This window comes from Triticum aestivum, chromosome 6A (genome assembly GCF_018294505.1).
Source record: "Triticum aestivum cultivar Chinese Spring chromosome 6A, IWGSC CS RefSeq v2.1, whole genome shotgun sequence".
NCBI lineage: Eukaryota > Viridiplantae > Streptophyta > Magnoliopsida > Poales > Poaceae > Triticum > Triticum aestivum.
The window spans coordinates 31,658,176-31,670,752 of record NC_057809.1 but is presented as its reverse complement, the minus strand read 5'-3'; the positions used below and the strand labels follow the sequence as shown (position 1 = coordinate 31,670,752).

Below are 12,577 nucleotides of genomic sequence, written 5' to 3'. Positions count from 1 at the left end.
ATTTCAACATGACGGGGAAGCAATATTTCATAAACAATGAATATGCGATATTATGATGGCATAGCTTCTCAATTCAACTTGCATGCCATCGAGCCTATAGTCTAAACAATTAAGTTCAATAGTGCCAAAAAATAGTTACAAAGATGGGAAGACCACACACTAAAATATCAAATTTATTATTTCTGGTGTTTGTTGTACTGTCATGATTGAGGATGAATAGATCGACAGTTTCCCGCAAAAATAGTTACAAAGATGGTAATTGCCCATCTGTTGCAATGGAAGAAAAAAATCACAATGTCTCCAATGCATACTTCGTATGAACACTTGTTGACAACAATCGTATCCATAGTTTCAGTGGGTATCGAACTGCGGAGCGAGGAAGCTATTTCAATTGAACGGGCTTACTTTCTTACTTGGTTGCAGAGCCATTTGTTTACCAATCCGCCAACTTAAGCTAGGAAAAGTGTAAGAGACCGTGCATCTTCATGTAAATAAAGGTAAATAATCTTAGAAACATTCAAGAAACCAGGAATTTTTTATTCCATTTCTTAGCCAGGGCAAGCCCTACCGACCTACGACCGGAGAAGGCGATCAATCAATAAGTAGTTGCCCTTCTTCGGCCTGGAAAAAGCAGCAAACTCGTGTATATATATAGTAAATGATTATACTTGATAAGGCAAAGCTACTTCGCTGCACCTGTCTTAAACAAACTTTTCTTATCTGAGAGTGAGAAGGCAAAAAGTTGAGAGAACCATTTCGACTCCGCTGGGGACCGAACCCAGAATCTCTGGTTTCGTAGACCAGCGCCTTATCCATTGGGCCATGGAGTCCTGGCGAATGCAATCAAACATTAACCTTACTCACTCCTCCATTAGACACTAGTGACTGAATGACCATGCGGATTAGTGGCAGCATCTGTGTGATCACTTGGCAATCAGACCTGACATTACAACGAACCAACTGTAACCTGAGAATGCAGCTGCTCCTAACTTGTTGCTACGCGGCCGATGCCATCGCCGCGACGAGGCCACGTCAAGATGGATCTGGCCAGGTATCTATATCTATATCTATACCTATTAATAAAGGAGAGGGGCGTTTTGGTGGACGAGCTGCATGGAGGCCGGTATCTGCATCGGTCGTTCTGGCATCGCGATGCGTGGCCTCTGTTCTTTTTTCTATTTACCGTTTCTATCTGGTATAAATACAACAGTGCTGCCTACTCATGTTCCCGCTTTGTACATGGGCCTACGATTCTTCTACTGCCACGTACAAGATGTTCTGTCAGTGCGGCTTTGAATTTGGCCCACCTTGCGGGCTGGCAAGGTTGGTTGGTGGGAAAAATAAATGTGTGGTTGCTATGTCTGCTCGACCATTAAGTGGTGCCTGTTTGTGTTTGGCCACTCGACCAGAAAATGGATGGCACCGGGCCGAGGGGCAGCGCCGCTTCTCACCATGGACGACATGGAGTTCTTCTTCGAGGAATCTGCATCAGGGTAATATTCCTAGAATCTCGCCCAAGTTCTCGCTACTGGATGTGATTTTTTGAGCAAGAAATCTGTTGATTGGAGTTTCCCTTGGCCTATTCCTTAAACAATCAGATCTGGCTGGCTCCCGTTTGCCTGTGCAGGTTGGTGCCGCGGGTGTCCGGCGAAGTTTTCTAAAGTGGTCTAGTTGCGGGCGAGCAACTGACTGAAGGCGGCACAAGTGGAACAGAGGATGCGGAGGAGGAGTTGATTTCTAGTCTGCCCATGGGTCGAGCTGGAGACGGCATGGATTGTGAAGCCGGCGAAGGTGCTGGTATGGGGGGCTGCGCACTGTATAATCTTGGCGACGAAGGGGTGGGCGATTCCTGCGAGACAGGCGGTGTAAATACAGTCCCTGATGCCATGGGCCAGCATGCAGACGAAGATGGCGTGGGAGTGTCAAACGCAAAACAATCTTCTTGGACCAGGAGGTGACTTTCTGTTATCCCTCGCCTTGAAGCTGTTTTATATACTGTCGATTAAATTTCTGCTCAGCTATATGCATCATCACATTTTGCTCGTGGTTTGGTTGCACAAATGCTGTTCGTTTGGTCGATTTTGAATTTTGTGAACGGCTCACCATTGGAAACACTAGTAGAAAAGGGGGCTTTGGTCCAGGCCGGGTAACCCCATTAGTCCCGGTTCAGTCCAGAACCGGGACCAATGGGTGCATTTATCCCAGTTCGTGCGGCTAAGGCATTAGTCCCGGTTCACCTGGGCCCTTTAGTCCCGGTTCGTGCCATGAACCGGGACTAAAGGGTGCGAAGGCCATTAGTCCCGGTTGGTGGCACCAACCGGGATTGAAGGTCTAACCTTTAGTACCTTTGAGGCATTAGTGCCGGTTAATGGCACGAACCGGTACTAAAGGTCCCATTTTCAAACTCTCCCCCCCCTTGGACCGCCTTTTCAGTTTTAGAAAAAACAAAAGAAAATGATGGAAATGTCAAAAAAATGAAATAAAATAAGTTTCCCATGTGATATGTGGTCTAGTTGTTGGGAAAATTTACAAATATGAATTTCGACTTTATTTACAAATATGAATTTTGACTTTATTTGTAAAATGGGCATAACTTTTGCATACGAACTCGGATTAAAAAGTTTTTTATATGAAAAATCATCTACTCGAAAAGTTACATCCGATGGAGACCACCTACGACCTGTTTTCAAATTTGTAGAATCCTCAAATTCCAAAAGGAAAAAAAGTTATGCTCAAATTTCAGTTTTTTAAAATTTTCATTAAATCTGGTCAAACTATGGTCAAACTACTTATTCAAGAAGTATTAGTGTTACTAAATAATTATTCAAGAATATTAGTGTTATTAAATAATTGTTTCAGTTTTTTTTTTGAATTTTGGTCAAATCTGGTCAAACTATGGTCAAACTATGGTCAAACAATGGTCAAACTACTTATTCAAGAAATATTAGTGTTACTAAAAAATTATTGTTTTTTAGAACAATAGTTTCAAACTCAAACAGTGAAATTTATGACTTCATGCTCAAGCTAAACTCCTGAGGGTTAATAGGATTGACATCTTACTATTGTCAGGAAAACAACGAGTGCAGACTTGGAAACGAGGGAGAATAGAACCCGGAAGTTAAGCATGCTCAGGCTGGGGGAGTTGGAGGATGGGTGACCGTCCGGGAAGTTAGATGATTTGGAATGATGAGGGGTGATTAGAGATTAAATTGAGCAGTGATGAGGGGTGATTAGAGATTAGAGGTTAAAATAATTCAGAAATTTGAAAATAAAAAAAATTCAAAAAAATCAGAAAATTACCTTTAGTACCGGTTGGTGTTACCAACCGGGACTAAAGGTGGACCGGCCACGTGGAGGGCCTTTAGTCCCGGTTCTGTTTTGAACCGGGACTAAAGGGTCAGGGCATTAGTACCGACCCTTTAGTCCCGGTTCAGGAACCGGGACTAAAGGCTCTTACGAACCGGGACAACAGGCCCTTTTTCTACCAGTGAAAACGTTTATGAGAGGGTTACCTGTATTGTAGTGGCACATGAGCGAGCAGTCACAGCAGGTGCAAAACCATGATCGGAATAAGGAATAAGACCATTTTCCGAGACATGTCTGATGCCCCCGGATCACAAAAAAATGCTGATCTTGCACACCTAAGAAAATGATGATGCTGGCTGCCATTTTTTGTTTTGTTAAAAATGAAAATTTTCTGAATCTGGTACTACTACTAGCATAGCGGCATACATATGTCTAGTAAATTATATCCCAGGAAAAACAATTGATTCTGCTATGCATACAACCAGGTTGTGTGGGCAGTGTGCCCATGGACAACACTTTATTTTGTGTCTTTTGGTGGATCTAATCCGCTGATGTGTTGGTGTGTCATTTGTTTGCAGGGTCAGAGTTAGAAAAGCTACATGAGAGGGAGCCCAGCCCTTCAAGGATGCCTGCCCTTGAAGCTTCTATGCATTTGTCGATAAAAAGTCTAAAAATGTTGACAATCCATTGATTGGAACTAGTTTTGATTCCGTCGAAGAGGACTACGAGTTTTACAATCTTTATTCATGGGAGGTTGGTTTTGGGCTTCGCTATGCAAAAAGCCGTTTGAATGTACACATGAAAAAGTGCGTGCAGGAGATAGTTTGTGCATGTGCGGTGAGTCAGTAACATAACATCATTTTCCTATTACATTTTGGGGTTTTTTTAGCTTCATTTCATTTTTAAAAGCCATGCAAAAGAATGTGGATATTAATTTACAATTTTTTCATCCTCTGATTTGATGCGCGCTTGTCTTCTGCAGGGTAAGCCATTGCAAGCCAACAATAGGTCGACGAGGTGTGGTTGCAATGCCATAATACGACCGCTGAGGTCAGACGAAGGTGGATGGTATGTATGCGACCACAGGGCTGACCACAACCATGATTTACCTCTTAATTGTGGAGAAAAATTGCACTGGAAGTCGCACCAACACATAGATAGCTATACAAGGGACCTGGTTAAGCAATTGAGAGAAAATAATATCAGCATTAGCAAGGTTTACAGTGTCATAGGTTGTTTCTTTGGCATGATAAAGGACGTGTCATTCACGAAACATTCCTTAAAAACACTATGTGGTAAACTTAACTGGGAACAGTCTCTTAATGATGCAACAAAAACCATAGATGTATTCAACAAGATGAGGGCAGAGGACCCTGAATTTAAATACAGTGTTTAGGTTGACACTAAGGGTAGGATTAAGACATTGATGTGGGCTGCTGGCAGAGGGATTGAGCAATTCAAGTGTCACACCCTAGCTAGACCATGCATTAGAGTGTGCATCATGTTTACTTCCATCAGAAATTTGAAATGGGGAAAACAGAACACCTAGCACCCCCCCTGAAATCAACTAGGGTTTACTAAAAATAAATTCAATGAACCTGAAATGCCCTTCTAAAATGCTCACCCTCTTTGCCTTGGGTTAGAACCTTTGGGAAAATAGGTGCACATTTTTCTAGGTCAACAGAAGGTCACTGATTTAATTCATAAATATTTGAATTTGGGCATTTAAATGCTATTAAATATTTCAAATGCTCAAATAATGTTGGAACAATTTTTTGGGCCACTGAAATAATTCAGCAAGTGTCCATGAATATTTTCAGGATTTTATAAAATGATTTAGTATTTAAACTAAATCAAAACAAAATAACAGAAATAGAAAACAGAAATAAATAAAAGAGGGGAAGGCCACTAGGCCACTTACCTGGACTACCTGGCCCATCTCCAGCTGGCGGCCCAGCCCACCACCGCTGCCTCCTGTCGTCTCCCTCCTCGGACAGAAGGACGAGGGCGTGTGCCCGACGCTCGCCGGCACGCGCGCGCGCCACCTCCACCCTGCCTGGCCACCTCCTGCTTCCCGACCCCCCCCTAGACGAGCGCCACGCCTCCCCTGGAACCCCTCTCGCTCACTCTCTCGCCCCCATTCTCTCCTCTGGCTCCCTCTCTCTTCCACCGAGCGGAGCTCGTCGCCGCCGTACGCCGTAGACGCAGCCCCCGTGCTCCCCTCACCCTCCCGCCGAGTCCAGAAGCACCCCCGAAGCCTCCTCGTCCTCCCAATCGAGCTAGAAGACGCCGGGAGGCCCTGTTTCGACGCCGTCGTGGTCATCTTCAACCTCGGGCACCCGAGCTCCTCGCCGTCGATTCGCGCCGTCAAGGTCGTCCCCGAGCCCGCTAGCCATCCCTACGGCACCGCTGTGAGCTCCCGATCCCTTCCCCCTTAACCACGCCATCGATTTCGCCCCGTAGCTGTTGCTCCGCGAGCACCCGAAGCTCGCCGCCGCTGAGCCTCGACGCCGTCATGGCTACGGCCGTGCAAGCACGCGTCCGAGCACACCACCGCTTTCAACGCGTCCCCAGGAGCCTAACGCGCCCACCCGTTCGACCTGCCGTGCCCCCTAGTGCCAACCCCAACCTTACCCGAACTCCGGCGGCCGCAAAAGAGCTCGCCGCCGTCAGCTCCGGCCACCCCGAGCTCAACCACCACCACCAAGAGCTGCGGCTCGTTCCCAGGAGCTCGTAGATGCTCTCCGCGCACCAAATGGTGCCCCATGGGCGATTTCCGCAGCGCGCAGCGTCTGGCCTCGCCGGCGGCTAAACGCCGGCAGGCTTTGACCCACTGACCGGGGAGGTTTGACCTGCTGATGTGGGTTGACTCCCCCCCTCTCTCACTGACATGCGGGCCCCGCCCGGCTAATTACCCTGTTAGTGCTAACTAAATAGATTAGTTAATTAGTATAGTCACTGACTAGTGGGCCCCGCCTGTTAATTAGGCTAACTAAGCGCGGTTAGTGCACAGAGACACTGACCAGGGGGCCCCACCAGTCAAGTTTGACCTGGCTGGCGCCTTTGACTTGCTGACGCAAGACTGACGCAGTAACTCTTTTCTGGATTTAATTTTATATAGAAAATTCCAGAAAATTGCCTAAACTTCAAAAATTCATAGAAATTCAACCATAACTCCAAATGAGACAAATTATATATGAAAAATTATCAGAAAAATCCAAGCTATCCATTGGTACTGGTTTCATGCATGTCAGAACAAGTTAAACCTGCTGTTTATGCAATATAAGGTGATGCCCTAATATGATCATGTCAAATGAGCTAACACTTGAACCTTTGGTTCAAATAAGCAATTACCCTTCTGTTTTAGCTTGCATTAGGCCAAGACACATCCATATTGCCATGTCATAGCATGCATCATATTGTTGCATATCGTCATGTGTTGATTGTGTTCCGATGTGTTCTTCGTGGTAGGTTCTGCCTCCGAGGATATTCACGAGTATCCAATTGAAGGGCAGTATCCCGTTACCACTCCATCAGGCAAGCAACCATTGATCATTCCGATACAAACCCATGTTCTCGCTCCTGCTCTTGTTTGCTGCATTAAGACAACACGATTCAAACTGCTGTGTGCTACGGTAGTTGAACCCTTATCCTCTGCATGACCTGTCATTGCCACAGTAACTAGATGAAACCCACTAGCATGTGTAGGAGTTGATTGAGCCATGTTTTGTGATTCCTACCTTGCTATGCCTGCTATGCTTAGAGTTGTGTCAGGTCTGGTTCATCTGGGTGATGGGCTAGAGTGAAATGCTTGTGTCAGTAATATGTGGGATGTGTTGAACATGTTTTGGTAAAGGTATCGATGAGAGGCCATGTAGGAGTACATGGTGGGTTGTTTCATTGAGGCCGTCCATAAGAACTGAGATATGTATGTGTGATTTAAGATGCAGTTACTACCGTACATTGGGCCCGAAACAAATGGACCCTCTCGGCTTCTTAGCCACCCTAGTACTCTGTCCAGGAGTTGCAAATAGTTTCTGGTGTTTATAGGATATGTGTTGGCGGCCGTGCGTAGCGCTGACCCTAGGGGTGGGCTATGTTGCGGTAGATACACCGTGGCACGGTGTACCGAGTCACCCGTTTGGTGTCTCGGGAACCCTGTTCACATCGTTCGGGGCCGTATGTGGAAACCTCGGCCGGACTCCCTGCGGATGGAACCTGGATAGGCGATAACCTGGACTAGGGGCTTAGGTGTTTAGGTAGGCCGTGGCCGACACCCTCGCTGGGCTTCCGCTTGAAGGTTGCCGAGTACATGTCGTGTAGACGGCGGTAAGCGGTGAAAGCGTGTATGACGAAGTACACCCCTGCAGGGTATAAAACTATTCGAATAGCCGCGTCCGCGGTAAAGGACTACTTGGTTGCCTATACAGTTCATAGACAAGTTAATGGATACTACTAAAAGACTCAAGATAAGTGTGAGTACCGAGGATGGCCCTCTCGCAGGATACGAGGGAGGATCCACGGTGGAGTATTGTGTTGGTGAGTAGTGGACTCGTGTGCAAAAACTATTTTGCTAAAAGGTTCCGTAGGATAGCTTAGCCAAGAGTCAAAGCTGGCTTGCTGCATAAACCCCACCACCTTCTTGAGAATGAGCATCTATAGTAGGTTCTGATGTAAGACTTGCTGAGTACCTTTGTACTCATGTTTGCTTATTTATTGTTTTCAGACGACAACACTGCCCCCTCTGATGGGTTTTACGTAGACCTTGACATCGACGAGTGACTAGCCACCCAGGTGGTGATCCAGTCCATGGAGGGCCTATGTAGATAGACAGGCTTCGAGAAGCCTTCTTTCTTTCTAGAGTCTGTACTCAGACTAGTTGCTTCCGCATGTGCTTGTATGACTGTATGACTTGAGTGTCGGGTCATGTGACCCCTATCTGTATGAATATGTTATGTATGGCTCCCTGGAGCCTTTAAATAAAGTACTTGAGTTGTAGAGTTTTGTTGTGATGCCATGTTGTATGTACTCATATCGGGCATATTGTGTGTATGATTGAAATGCTTGGTATGGGTGGGATCCGACAATCTAGTTGTTTGTCCTTTGCAGCCTTTCTTATGGGGAAATGTAGTCTAGTGTTCCTCGAGCCATAGTAGTCCGCTACAGCCCGGTTCACCGGAGTCCTGCTAGCCCAGCACTACTGTTCAGGACACTTGACTGGCCGGCATGTGTTTCACTTCGTCCCTATGTCTTTCCCTTCGGGGAAATGTCACGCGGTGATCTCCGGAGTCCTGTCTAGCCTGCTACAGCCTGGGATCCCCGGAGTCCTGTTAGCCCAGTGCTACAGCCCGGAATCACTCGTTGATGACCGACATGTTCGATGTGATTCATGTATGCCTGTCTCCATAGGTCTGTGCCGCTTTGGGTTCACGACTAGCCATGTCGGCCCGGGTTCTCGGCCATATGGATGCTAGCGACATTGTCATATACGCGAGCCAAAAGGCGCAAACGGTCCCGGGCCATGGTAAGGCGACACCCGTGGGATACCGTGCGTGAGGTCGCAAAGTGATATGAGGTGTTACCGGCTAGATCGATGTGGCTTGGAATCGGGGTCCTGACATCAAGTGTTTCGGTGATGTTGTGACATTTGATACAACCTACAAGACAAACCTGTACGACATGCCATTTGGGCTTTTTGTTGGTGTCAATAATCACTTCCAGAGCATCATTTATGGAGGCGTGTTGATGAGTGATGAGAAGGTGCACACTTTCAAGTGGATATTCACAGAATTTTTCCAAATGCTAGCAGCACCACAGCCAAAAACTATCTTAACAGGTAATGCATGATTGGCTACAAAGAAAATAAAAAAACATTGTCACTGTGATGAACATGAGAGCGTTAGCATGCTCATGTTCATGAGCGTCTGTGAGAGAGGCTGGCACTGCAGGGCCATGATGGGGGAGTGGGTCGCACGTCTAACCAGCCTGACAGCGAGCCGTGGACGACATGGGATGCTACTGTAGGAAAATACAGAATACATGATTGGAGTTAAAGCTACTAGCATGAATACATGACATAAATGCACCGCTGCAGCGTCTCGATGGGATTACTGACGACCCTGATAGCGAGCTGCATGGTGCTCGTCCTCCAAACGGCATTTTTTTGCTAATAAAGGGGCTATTGCTTCTTACCATCGTAATTTCGTCCGTTTTTCGTCCGTCCGTCATCCGTCCACTTCTTCCATATTATTTTCTATATCCGAGGTGGTACTATTTATGTGATCACAGAGCGATGCGACTCGAAGGAAGCCTGCCTAAGAGAAAGGCGCACGCAGCTTGGGCTGTGGCCCAATTAAGCTATCCCGCGGAAATAAAGGGCCTGGCAAAAATATTAGATGTTTCTTGGAATTCGACTCACGATCTCACCTTCACCAACCTATTGTTGGCACCAATTGAGTTGGCTCGGTGTTTTGCTTTTTTTTCTTTTTCGAAAAGGAGGAATACCCCCGGCCTCTGCATCTGGACGATGCATACGACCACTTTATTGATTATAACACAAGACCTTACAAAGTCGTACAACAGTAAGACCAAAGCCACCATCTTCGCAACCTCTGTCGCTACTCCTATCTACCTGATGAAGGGGCGCTGATGGTCTGGGCCTAATACCAAACAGATCTCGCAGCCAAACCTAACATCTGAGACCTGAGGTCCCAACCAGGACTCCTTCTGGGTATGGGCACCCACCAGTCCGGCGTGCTCTTCAACCAGGCCCCCTGCCGGATATGAGGCCGCCGCAGCCACGTACCATCAATCCATCTTCAGAGCTGTACTGTTGCATGAACCGTGCCAGGCCTCTCCGCCATCGACGCCACCACGACGCCAGACAGCGCCACCATCCTGCGCTCGTCCATCATCACACGCCCACCGGCGATACCCCCACTGCTCCATGCCGCCGAGACTCGCCGTTGTCGACGTACCAGATGCCACGCCGCTCCTCCGACGCGAACACGAAAAACAGGAAACACCCTAAAGATACAAGGGGCACTCTGGACAACATGAAAGCCGCCGCGAGCAGCTGCAGACATCCAGCCGGCAGCCAAAGCCCCCACCTTCATGAGCCCACACCCGAATCCTAGCTCCCCAGGCAACGGCTCCAATGAGGGGATGACGCCCATGGCGCCACCGCTGCCCAATCCAGACCGGATTTTGGGTTTTCACCCGGGAGAGGACCGGAGGTGACAAGAATAAGGACCACGACACCGCCTTCAGGAAGGATGCGTCGCCCGAAGCCGACGCCGCTGTCGAGCCGAACCAGCCGGCCTAGGGTTTCCTCCGGTCCCAATCTGCACCACCATCCCCAGAAGCACCGGAACCAGCAGCATCCACCGGCCACAAGCGCAAAGGGGAAGGAGCGGGAAGGAGGGAGTAGCAGGCCTCCAGATCTGGCGAGGACGAAGGCCCCCGAACTGCCGCCGCCAAGCGTCGACTCCCCACCACCCGAGCGGTCGAGGACGCCGGGAAGAGTCCCCGCGCACACCGTCTAGAGCGCGAACGGCGGCGCCGAACCAGTAGGGGCCGCCGCCACCTTCCTCGGCAGCCGCGCGACGCATCGGCGGCTCCTCTAGTGGCGACGAGGAGGAGAAGAAGGGGGAGGGGGACCGCCGGCGGCGGCTAGGCTTAGCCGCCCATGTCGCCCCTGTTGGAGCGACGCGGGGGCGGGGGGCTGCGATTTGGGAGCTAGAGGGGGAGCGCTCGGTGTTTTGCTAAGAAGAAAAGTTTGTCTCACCTATTATTAGTCCCACCTCGCGTCTTTAAATCCAAACCTACTAATTTATATAGGCCTCTCAATGTCCTGGTTATCAAGGAGCTGTCTCGGAATCAATAAGCAAAGGCTAAGAAAAGGAAGGTCATACATGCACATTGGGCCTTGAGGGAGATTAACGGAAACAAGGAAGTGTAAATGGAACGAAGGAAAGGCGACGCCATGGGCAGCGGCCTCTGCTCAATCCCGTCGAGCTGCTCGACCAGGACGGCAAGGAGGCAGCAGACGGGGGAGCGGAGGCGCTAGGCGGCGGCGACGGAGCTCCACCTTTGCCGTCGGGGCGGCGTGCTTGATCTGCAGAGTCTAAAAAAATTAAGATAGCAACAAATGGCTTGCATTTGAATATTTTAAGAACTTAAATCTGATGATAGTTCGAAGATGAAGGAGGTGTCGTCAGAGTACACAAATGAGGCTTCATAATAAAAATTTAATTGTGGATGCCAAAAACCTTACCATCATCGACGAGAGGACAACGTTGTGAACATTAAAAGTGCCAACATGAATGAATGACTCAATAGAAAAGTGGGACAATTTTTTCTTAAAGCATGATATCAATTTCTTTTATACCTCAACATGCGATGGGTGTTTGGTGGACATTAAATTTTTGGGGACATTTACAATCTGTTTTGCCTTTGAAAAATGCTATTTAATTTTCAAAAATTGTTATTGCATTTTAAATGTTTGTGTAGTAAATGATTATATTTGATAAGGCAAAGCTACTTCGCTACACCTATCTTAACCAAACTTTTCATCTGAGAGTGAGAAGGCAAGAAGTTGAGAGAACCATTTCTTCTTTTAACCCAAAAACCTTACCATCATCGATGAGAGGACAATGTTGTGAACATTAAAAGTGCCAACATGAATGAATGACTCAATAGAAAAGTGGGACCTCCTAAGGTGCGTGTGTTTGCATGGCGTTTGGCTACTAATTCCCTTGCCACATGGTCTAATAAATTCAGTCGACACATGGAGGTTACTGATATATGCCCATTATGTGGTCTCGAGCGCGAGGACACTTTTCATGTGTTTTGCAGGTGCCCTCGGGCGGTGCATTTGTGGCGGACTATGGCGGAGGTGTGGAGTATACCGGACATCGAGTCAGTCCGGAACACCGGCCCGGAGTGGCTCCTGAACCTAATTGCAGAAAGCAATGAAGGGGACCGGCTGCACCTGATTATGCTGCTGTGGAGATGTTGGCATGTGCGCAACGAGATCACTCATGACAAACCGGCGCCGCCTGTGGAGGTATCTCGCCGCTTTTTGCAGAGCTACGTAATCTCACTGCTAGGGATCCAGCAGTATCCGCAGGGAGATTGGGACAAAGGGAAGATGACCATCCAACAAGAAGGTGCAGAGCAACCTATATCACAAGTGGGAGGTGTGCCATGAAGAGCACACAAATGGAGTCCCCCACCCGCCAACTGGACGAAGCTGAATGTTGACGGCTCC

General features: G+C 48.0%; 1 non-coding gene across 1 annotated transcript; it reads right to left on the bottom strand.

Annotated features, from left to right (window-relative positions):
* Window positions 1–757: 757 nt before the first annotated feature.
* Window positions 758–830, bottom strand: TRNAR-ACG (transfer RNA arginine (anticodon ACG)). Its single transcript has one exon. It is a non-coding gene; the product is annotated as a tRNA-Arg (tRNA).
* Between the last annotated feature and the right edge of the window lie 11,747 nt (window positions 831–12,577).